At 38.3% G+C, this 11,120-nt stretch overlaps 1 protein-coding gene across 7 annotated transcripts in view; it reads left to right on the top strand.

Moving 5' to 3' along the window:
• The first annotated feature begins 633 nt into the window (after positions 1-633).
• Positions 634-11,120, top strand: part of LOC128887126 (calcitonin gene-related peptide type 1 receptor-like) — a 121,364-nt gene continuing 110,877 nt past the window's right edge. For 5 of the 7 annotated variants that reach the window (XM_054142647.1, XM_054142637.1, XM_054142648.1 and 2 more), the window contains exon 1: positions 634-1,196. The gene's annotated coding sequence lies outside the window, so the exon portion shown is untranslated. Of the gene's footprint in view, positions 1,197-3,055; positions 3,423-11,120 lie in introns of those variants that run through there. The other 2 variants (XM_054142639.1, XM_054142643.1) reach the window with 2 other exon arrangements.

Raw genomic sequence — 11,120 nt, 5'->3', positions numbered from 1 at the left:
TGTTTTTGCTATTAGAAAACAAAATAAAACTTTCATAGCCACAAATATGTATTTATATTCGTAATTCAATGTATTAGTATGATGACGAGCATTGATTAGAAAACAAAATAAAACTTTCATAGCCACAAATATGTGTTTATATTCGTAATTCGATCTAATAGCATTATGACGAGCATTGATTATCATAAGAACCAATTCGTAAGTGTTTGAGCAAAAAGACGATTAATAGACCGCCAGTCGGTGAATGTCATAAGAAGTCGATTAGTAGGCTATCAGTCGGTAAGTGTTGGAGACGAAAAGCCTATTGATAAGTTACCAGTCGGTAAAGTAATAAAAGAACTATTCCTATTGGCTATAAAATTAATGTACACCTCCAATCGCTATAAAAATCCTAAAGGAGTCGCTATCGAAATGTAAAATTGTTTAAATATTACCCACATCCATCGTATGATAATTAATTATCGCATTCTTTGTTCGTAATTTTTTGAAATCTGCATGCGAACAGCATAGTTCCCGCGGCGCTGTAAACATCCCCTAAGACTGTTACGTTAGTGTCGCCCCCATGCCGGCGTCAGTTGCGCGCGCACCTCGAGTCACGTTTCCACCAGTGAAAACTCTCAGTTGACGCTCCGCGGCCGCGTGATTCACAGTTTTTGAAGTTCTCCTTCGGAGATAGTTTCTCGTTTCGATCGCGTGTCTAATTTAACTCGAATCCCGAATAAATCGAACTACATCCTCTTGCCATCGAACGATAAAACACGGAATCGGCAATACGCGTTAAATTCATTTAACAAAAATGGCGAACAGTTTGGAGGGAAAAAGTTGACTGTTTCTATCAACATCGCGATTAGCGTCTAAAACGGCGATGCATCTTAAACAATCTGTTAACTGCAGAGTATTGTTCAACACTATTGACATTCTCGCGAGGTGAAAGTGAACGCGAAACCATTGAACGTTAAAACCGTCAAAGTTTGACATGTGCACCGTGCATCAATTACATCACTCAAGTAGAAGGAGCGTCTAAACGTTTTATTACTCTTGTTAAACGATCGTACCGGAAGTGTTATTGTGCTCGAGCATTAAGATGTGACAGGCACCGGAAGGAACACGAAATTCGTTCCTGGGAAGTGGGACAATAGGAATCTGGACCACGGGCATTGTTGGTGAACCTTCGACGGTTATTGCTCCTCTAAAAGGTAACTCGATACATTGGCGAAATGGTGACGGGCTAGCGTTGTAAGCACCGGTGTACTCTAGATCGCGAAAAGCTCATTTACGATTTCTCGCGAGGGAATTGGCCGTGGGTCGTGTAAATTTGACCGCGTGTTGGTTACTCGACGGAAACGAGTTCGACGTTGCACATTTTTGGAGGGAAATACACGGAAGGTGTAAGTAGATTAAAAGTTTTCAGTGAAACCTGAATAGACTAATTAGTACGTGTCAGCTGTCACAGGCAAATCGAATACGAGCAACAGTTCGTACGAGCAACAGTTGTCCCAAGAACGTCGATAGTGATAGAAGTCTAGCGGCTACGTATAACCTCGCAAAATTTCTGCAATTCGATCCTATTGCAGTTCTGTTTCTTTGGCTAGCGTAGTTCGAAATTGAAATACGTAGACGAGGTTAAGTATAAGAAATTAAATGTGGGGTATTCGAAATGAAAAATGGCGGTTTGTGGAGGTTTATCGTTATTTGATAAGGCGTATACAGATTTTATTGCGTAGACGATGAATATTTGACTAGTGTGGTTCGAAATTGGAATAGGTAGATGAGGTTAAGTATAGGAAATTAAATGTGGAGTTTTCGAAATGAAAAATGGCGGTTTGTGGAGGTTTATCGTTATTGGATAAGGCGGATACCGATTTTATTGAATAGACGGTGAATATTTGACTAGCGTGGTTCGAAATTGAAATAGGTAGATGAGGTTAAGTATAGGAAATTAAATGTGGGGTATTCGAAAAGAAAAATGGCGGTTTGTGGAGGTTTATCGTTGAGCATTAGTCGATCTATTATTTTTGTTTGATAAGGCGTGTACAGATTTTATTGAACAGGCGATGAGTATTTGAATTAATTTAAATAGATATTAATAGATTCTATTTAATGTATTTGTTTTGGAATAGAATTTTTCAATAATTCAACAAGGCAACTTAATTAGCGATCTTAAAGCATCGTAGAAGAGTGTTTGGTACACGGTTATCGCTTTAAGTTTCCGTTTTCCTAGCGGAAACAAATTTCCCACGGTAAAACTTTAATCGACTCGATTGGAGAATTGTTTCGTAGTCGTCTGGCATTTCCAACTCCCTTATCAATGGAGGTTTCCCGTGAAGGCGAGTGAAGCTTCGAATAGTGTCCTTGGAACTTTCATAAAAATATTATCGCGCGTGTCGGTTGCGTTTCAAATAAACAAACGTTCGCACGCGCTGGAAGGAATCGAAGATTAAATAAATTTGAATTGCATTTCCTGTCTCGATGCGCGCATATTCATTGGAATTCCTCCTGAATACCGTGTTCAAAATTTATAAATCGCCGAGTGACCGAATTGAAATAAATTTGAATTCGTTTCGTCTGAAAATACTTTTGAACGTGCTTGTAAGTAAAACAAATTTAAACGAAGGCAAGGAAACTGAAATTTACTTATCGATGTATCTTTCGATCACTATTCGAGAGAGGGAGGAATAGTTTGGATGATTAAATTTTAGTCGATGGCAATTTTACATAACACAAAGTGGAAACAATGTTTATTTCGATCGATCCTTCTGCTTCAAATTTATATGAATTATATTCACACATACAGTTTTTACACGTTCGTTCTCCTAAGAAAATTAATAAAATGACATCATGAACGAGTTAAAAATACTGTCGTACATCTTAGGCAATAATAATTAATTCAACGTGCTCGAATGGACGTCACGCTATCACGTTTCAGATCAAAATTAATAATCGAGAAAATTTCGCTGCACAATTCAACAAAATTCTCACTTGCAAATTCCCGATAAATTCTGTGCACCTTCCTTCGAACGGTAAAGTAAACGTCTTACCGAGTTTTAAGTATGTTCTGTCGGATACAGAAGCTTCCGTTTCCGCGTGAGATAGTTACAAAGCGAGAGAGACATTTGGAGAGTTGTTGCCTCTCGGATTAAACGTTCCGATTAAACGAATAAAGACGATGCACGGTGATATTTTGTTAGAAAATATGAAAAAAATTAACAAAGCCGGGAGTTCTAAAGGCTTTACGAACGAAATGCTACTGTATCGGTTCGCCGAAGAAACGCGAGGTGCCGCGATGAATGAATTGAACGACGGGACGGAAAGTAATTGAATTCGATCGGCTAATTGCGTCGCGATAAAACGAGTAAGTTAGTAGTCGGTCGGTTTTGTGCACGCTTCTGTCACGAGATACGGCTGGGGCATCGCTGTCCTTGGTGAGTACCACATTGTTTCATTATTCAAATTGAATCTCTCGCGGAATTGCCGTCGCGGTGTACCATTTTGCGAATGGCACTTCAATTTCGCGAATCCCTTTATCCCAAACAAACAGTGGCCGTGGAGTTATCATTTTATTTGCTGCAATGAATTAATGGATGCTCGATTTTATAACATTTTTCGGTCGATCCATTTTATATTAGAAGTATTTTTATTGTATTTTATTATTATTTTTGAACGGTATTCATTACGAATATGGGAATTTATTTTGTTTTTTTGATAGATGAAACATTTCATCTAGTCGCTTGATAAAATATTGACTTCTAGAAATTTGATTTTATTACGAGTAGACCGCGAATATTCCAAAGTGAACGAATAGTTTGTTGCACATTTTTAGACGGATGCGTAATAGCAGTTTCTGTGATTTAAATGTAGACGCGCATTAGGTTTGCGCAATCTTACGAAGTCTTCGCCATTAGATTCCAGATGTTTGCGAGTTTCACTTGACTAGACCGGAAGACATTAGCTTATCTGTTTAAAACTTTTTTAATGGAGTATTGTTCGTTCGTCCGGGTTTCCTTTCAGCTCCCGTTCCTCTTGCTGCCTCGAGTACAATTATATCCATCCTATTCCCTGATTTCTGATTATTATACGCAAAAGTCTCAGTCAGAAATTACTGTTTCGAGATTTTGAGATTCTTGCGAGTTCGATGTAACTTCGCATCGCTGCAAATAATCACTCGAAAGTCTACAATTGTGGTTCTGATTTTCTATCAATGAATCATTTAGGTATCTATTACTTTTTAATGCCCAGATGTGAAATACCGGAGCAACAATTAAACAGAATTAATTTTCTAATAGCACGATGCGTCTGATAAGACACGAAAGTTAAGTCATCGCATAAAAATATCATTTATGGGAAGCATTGCCTGAGAAGTTCTTCGTAATAATTTAAAACCTCGCGAACGTAAGAAACGCGCGATTCGCGGCATTCACGGCAACGTTCCGATCAAGGATTCCGATATATTCGCTTAAGGTAGCAGAGTCCAAAACCGATTCACGTTGCGTTAGATTCCGTTGAATAGCCGTGGTTAAAAATGAACACAAAAGGGATGCAAATACGGGAAATATACTCGCTTGTACGCGGAACGTATGCATTTATACGAGAAAAGTTGCTTTCGCTTTATTAATAAGTAATACATGCACAATATTTTCTGTTTTATGTTACATTACTGAATTGCGCACGATTCATTTTGCTCCATTACTGTTACAACATGAATATCTATGAAATTAGATTGTCTATTTATATAATCACGACCACGTAAAATAATTGAGTGCAACTCGCGAAAGAAACTTTCGGGACAACCTAATAGATGTAGCTTCTTTTTTTCTAAATTTTTTAATTGATAGCCTTTCAGTAAAGCTAATCAACATACCTTTTCTTGAGGCATTCATCTGGTATCATTGAACTACACGGTTCAATACAATTTTTAGGTTTTAACACAGACTTAACCTACCAACGCTTTTTAAAACCAAAGAATAGTAGTCGATTCGTTCGAAATTCAACGGTAACCAACCTCCTCCCCCACCATTCCTACATGTTAAGAATAATCGTGGATTCGACACGAGCATTCACCAACTTTACGATGCAGTTTGCCGTGCAACTAACTACAGCGATGTCTTAACTCGATAAATTTGTAACGATCGCCACGATGGCCTCAGCGATCGGGACCACGAGTGCCCGCACCTCAGGACCCCCTTCCGATTTTATTGGCTATGAATAGCAACTCTGCGACAAAGTCGTTGACAAAGTTTATCGGTTACAGCCGCGAAAACGACGGCTTGCATTCGTAGAATCGGCGAAGTTGTACTAGATTCTCGTTCGTTCGCGCGAGGATTTCGTATCACGTAGCGTGGAAAATCATGTCGCGCGAGACTTTCGTATTTCGCTGGAATTTCGGACAGTCGGATGGCTGACAGAAACGTTGGGAAAAATGGGTGGAAGTACGAGGAAGATAATTTTTAATTACGGTCGAGTCTTTGCGTTGATAATTTTGGTGGAAGGTACGAAGGAAATAATTTTCAATTTTGCCAATTTCCAGAAATACAGGAAATAGTTGAAACACCAGGAAAATAATGTTCGAAATTCTCGAGTACTACAGATACAAGTACAGAAATATTTGTTAGAGAATAAAAAGAGTAATTTTCATTTCTTCGATTACCAGGAGCACAGGGATCATAGTCAACGATACGCGAAGAAGAATTTTCAATTTTTTCAGTTTTCCAATTTTTCGATGAATTTTATTTTAAACAAACGCGGAATCGTCCACGCATATTCTCATAATATTTGACGTGTCAAAAATATCCCCAGAATCAACAAATGCGAACTGTACGTGGTCACGGTATCGACGTGCGTTGTGTTTGAAATATAAAGGTACTGTTAAAAAGACTGACAAGCAACGTCATCCAACAGCATTGGAAAATATTGGACGTGCATTTTTTATCGGCTGATATCCACTTTCAGCGAGTAAAAATTACATCGGAGGAAGTATTTATTTAGCTACATTTGTCAAAAATTAATGGACACGGTTATGCGTGTGACGTCACTGAATCCATTTGGGTCAATTTTTATTAATATACGCGAAACATGTCTTGTCGATTGAAAAATAATATTCCAATAGCGGTGAAATCTTTAAAGTATCCTTACTTTTACCTTCGATTTGTTCTTGATCGATTTTACTAAATAGACACTTGAAAGGGGGTAGTTTTTACCCCTTTAAGCGCCACCCAAGAAAACTTTCCCAAGCTGGCGTTACTCCTTTTACAACGCGTTCGCGATTCACGGGTTATACAAAATTCAACGAATCTTCACATTTAAATATTTAAAATTCTCGAAGGAACTTCCTTTGAAACAATTTACTTCCTTCTATGACTCTCTTTTTTAACGCAATGCATTGTTCGCGACTTTGGAATATTATTCGCGAGTTGCTTCGCTTCTCTTGCAAATACACATCATACTTTCCAAATACGATTCGAAACGCGTTTTAAAAATTCCATATAAATAAAATTTACGAATTCATTCAGAAAATATTTGCTCGGATTCTGCAATAATAATACCTTAAGAATCATGGTTTCCTTTAAAAGTCAATTTAAGTGGTTTGAGCTCACAGAAATTTTGTAGAGACATTAAAATACAATGTGGTATAATAAAATATTGAACGTGAACAAAAATAAAACGATAGTATTGTCATCTACTGCCATGGTCTTTTATTCTGTATCAAGAGCTCACAAATGGTAATGTGTGTTATTACTGCAAGAAATGAGCCAAATATCTAATACCTTATTGAATAATCAAAGTGAAACAAACAAGCAATCAATAAATTCTTCGCTGTTTAATGTTTCATGGTAGAGTGTTTGTTCGACCACGGAGGATAAACATCGCAATAAAATCGTAGTCTCGCATCGTTAACGCTTAGCGGGAAGGTAGTTGAAAACTTGACCATAATGCAGTCTGGTGGTCGCGATACCAGACGAAGTCAGTAAATTCTTTTGCCAAGAACGGTCACCCACACCCAGCACCATAAATCGAGCGCGTAAGTCTGCTTTCGATTTTATGATCAATGCCTTACTTCCACGACGACGTGTGCGTGTTTGTGGAAGAAGAAATCGTCCTGATATTCTCCGGTGCAAAAAACCAAAGGCAAAGAAAGTGTGAAAATATTCACACCACGTCTAAGCATGTAATCATTTATCACTTGAAAACGTACAACGAGGATTTCCTTCCTTTTGAAGTTTATCTCTGTGGAAACAGTTTCAAAAATATAGAAGGGACGAGAGCAATAACAGTTTTTATTTCACAAGGACGTAGAAGTGTATTGTCTCGAGTATAAATGAAATATAAATTAATAAGAGGGATATTTTGATCCGATAAAGTGTCTCAAGCAGTAAATTTTAGAATTCGTTCGAATGGTTGTGTTTTGGAAGGACTTATAGCTTGTATACCCTGCGCTCGTGTGCAGGGTTCAGTGAATTCAAAATGGGTTATTGAGATCATAGACAAGAGCCTCTGTATCGTCCGTAGATCTGAACGTTGCTGCATGTGCCTCCTTATCATCAAACTCTAGCTATCGTATCTGCTTCTACCCTGATGAACAATTTCCAAATATAGAAGAATTTCGCGGAGAATTTCGATACTCTTAGAACTAGAAAATTCAACGTTTTACATAGATAGTCTGTAAACGTTCCTGAAACCAATATCTTCTTTGCAAACAATTTTCCTACCGTCTAGAAGGTTGCACAAAGATCATTACTCAGGGAACTGTTTGCAATTACGCTACGAGTTTCCTTCGCGGAGCGACGATAGCGCTCAGACTCTTTGTAAGCAGAATAGGGAGTTAATTATCTTAAAATTAATATTTCCGTTGTGAATAATTTCTCTGTTGACTAGGAGGTTATTTAAAAATAATTACACAGAAAATTGTTTGCAATTACGTTATGAGTTTCTTCCAATGAGCGAGGATAGCGCTTGGAGTCTTTATAAGTAGAATAAGGCGTTAATGATCAGCCACTAGGAGCTTCAGCACGTCGCGACTGTTGATGTACTCAATTATTACATGCTTATACGTATTTTCACTAATGAAACTAATGTTTTATAGATTACATGTAACCGCATCGAAAGTTCATAAACAAGGTCAAGATGGTATTATTAGTTTAAATAGCTTTTTTAAAGCAACTTTGGAGAACGAGTCCATTTTCTGCATTAGAAATTAATTCTACACATTTTTCAAGTAAACTTATCAAAAAACAACCATGCAACTGTTAATCTCTCCTCGATCACGATAGTAGAATTAATTCCTATTTAAACCATAGTCATAAATAATTGAATGTAAATTATTTTCCATTATTCTACGTTCATTTTATATTCTATTTCTTATAAATTTATTTCGATATCTGTTGGACGTTTATTTTCTCGTATTTGCACTTCGATTTAACTTTAATTAAATTCCATTTCCCTCGCGACTGGCGGTGGCGGAAACTTGGTTAACCCCTGATCAAGTTTTTGTTCGTATAAAGGGTCCCAGTCGAGTTCGCGTCGAGTCACCCCATCGAATGAATACGAATAGTTTCACTCTTTTGTCCGAACTTGATTATGCTTAAAAGTTACGGTGGCCTGCAATCAAGGATGACTTAATCAATAATCGTATGCTTCGTACCAGTGTTGTGCTCTGATGAAAGCTCCAACTGAAAATCTTAATCAAGGGGTTGGATTTAATTAGGAACCTAATTTTCATTACATCACGGAGGAAACGGAATTTATCCATGACATTATTTCTATCACTCTACCATTTAATACCCTAAGGGAAGATATTAATTTTCCTCTAAAATTTTCAGTGGGAAATCTCTCTGGGTGTAGTTCACATCAACGTACTGCAGTGTTCGATTAAATATTAATAACAATCACGGTTCGGAATAAGTATTCAAAGTAACCGTGAGTCGACGATTAATTTTTCCCAGCAACCTGTTTATTCGCGATATTGTCTCCACGAATACTGATTTCCAATCACAATCTCGCCAATCAGTAGTCGCTAACATAGTCGCGAAAAGACGCTTGGCGGTTTCATTACTTAAAAGTCCTCGCTTTTTCACTTACCATAAAGCTTTCACGTCGAAGTAGCAGAATTAAAAAGCGCCCCACGGAGGTGTACTTTCAATTAACGGTGTCTCCGCGCTGCGCTAATTGTAAGTGTTCGCATCCTTGCGAAACCGTATCTCGATGCCGAGGTGTATCGATTTCCACGATATCTCGCGCTATTTCGAGCCTGGCACGGGTCGAGTAAAACACTCTTCGGTCAATCTTTGGTAAAAAAAAATTTCTAAGGACGGCATCGTCCGGGCTCTTTCGCAAACCTGGTTACGACGAAGGGAACACGCTTTTGCCATCGCATTTAACATCGCGTCAAACACACGCCAGCTGCTCGCTTATCGAGTTCCTCGTTCGACATTTTCAAGGAAAGTCTTTCCTTGCTCGTGATTTATGTATTGGATTGTTGTGGAACCTCTCTCTGTGGACCTTTTTTCTTTTGTAGGATTACGAAATCGATAAACGTTGTACAGTTCGATTGTTTCTGTAGAAAAAGTGACAGAATATGCGACAATTCTTACGATCTGATATTGTAAGAATTTAAAGAATGCGTTAAGAATTGAAAAAAAGAAAACAGACAAATTTTTCTGAATTTTTGTAAAGTATTCCGTGACTACGTGTCTATATCCTTGAGTATACTTCGCCTTTGCTATTCTATTGAATTTGTCTCCGCACATCCCTGTCTCTTGATCTCGGTTCTTACCATGGTGACTCGGATTAAAAATTTCTGTCCCGTTACTTTTGTTACGGCTCGCACTTTGCGAAAACATCGCGTCGAATAGACGAACGTAAGTCGAAATTAGTCATCGCCCAACGGTGCACCGGTGCTCGTTACGTCACAAATCGATCGGATGTTTATTAACAACGGCTTGGCGTGTCTGTTGTTGCAGTGTTTCTAATTAAATGAACCACTTGTGTCTCGCCTCGGTGCGCTCGTACTACTCGAAGATACAGTTCCATGGAAGTTTGTACCGTCACTAATTACAATTATCATAATGACATTCGCCTCTGCGTTATCATTTTATACGAGTAGTTATTCGGTTCGGTAAACACCGTCAACGTTGCGTTAAACGAAAAGTGGTATTTTATAATTTTATAATTGGACGTTAATATTTTATGCGAAGAAGAACTAGCTGCGAATGTACATGCAGAGGTTAATGGGGGTTGGAAAGTCGAATTATTCTACAGTGGAGGTTTTATTTGCAAATTAATTTCGTTGGAATGGACGTGTGTATAAGTTGAATATATTCGATGGTATCTAAGAATGATGAAATCGTGAAATTTGTTTTGCAATAATTACTCATCCCAATGGATAGTGATCTTACAATTTGGACGATTCAATCAATCTGTAACTTTAATGTACTCGTGAAAAGACGATGGTCTTTTTTCTCCTTTTTCTTCTCAAATTTCTCAAAAATTGTACGAAATGTTAAACGAAGAGTACCTCGTCCGTCGAATGGCAGCTGAAATTATATTTCCATTACGTCATACATTACGATATCCCCCGTAGAAGTCCTGTCGGTAAACATAAACCTGGGATTGGATTTTTCAAAATACCACGCACGTAGTCAGAATTAAACGTATATTTGCCAGCGTCGCGATTTTTCTGCAGGGCACGTAGTGCCCTCGCAATAAAAACTTCAACTTTGCTGTTAAAAGGGAACTCGTAAACCAAGCACCGCGTCCATGAATTATATTTTTTTTTATTTTTCTCATGGAAGTGCACTACATCCTCCGACTTTCGTCCAATCAAACGAAGCTCGAGAAACATTGTACCCTTCTGTTGATAATGTTTCCGAAATAATAGTACGAAGTAACGAGACGCTATTGCTCGCATGCTCGCGACCTACGCGACCAAAACGCGCGTACGACCGATAGCGAAAGGGTTAATTGAAGGTTGACTGCAGGAGCCTCGTCGTTCCGCGCAAGTTCGCGCGGCAAATTGTTCGACGATGTTCGAGAGACTCCTCGAAATTAGGTCGGTAGAGAGGCGAAATGGTGTTTATTTTGACCGCATAGGTGCCTTCACATGCCTACGGAAAGACGGAGATGGCGAG

This window comes from Hylaeus anthracinus, unplaced genomic scaffold (assembly GCF_026225885.1).
Source record: "Hylaeus anthracinus isolate JK02 unplaced genomic scaffold, UHH_iyHylAnth1.0_haploid 11985, whole genome shotgun sequence".
NCBI lineage: Eukaryota > Metazoa > Arthropoda > Insecta > Hymenoptera > Colletidae > Hylaeus > Hylaeus anthracinus.
This window is presented reverse-complemented; position numbering and strand designations above follow the sequence as displayed.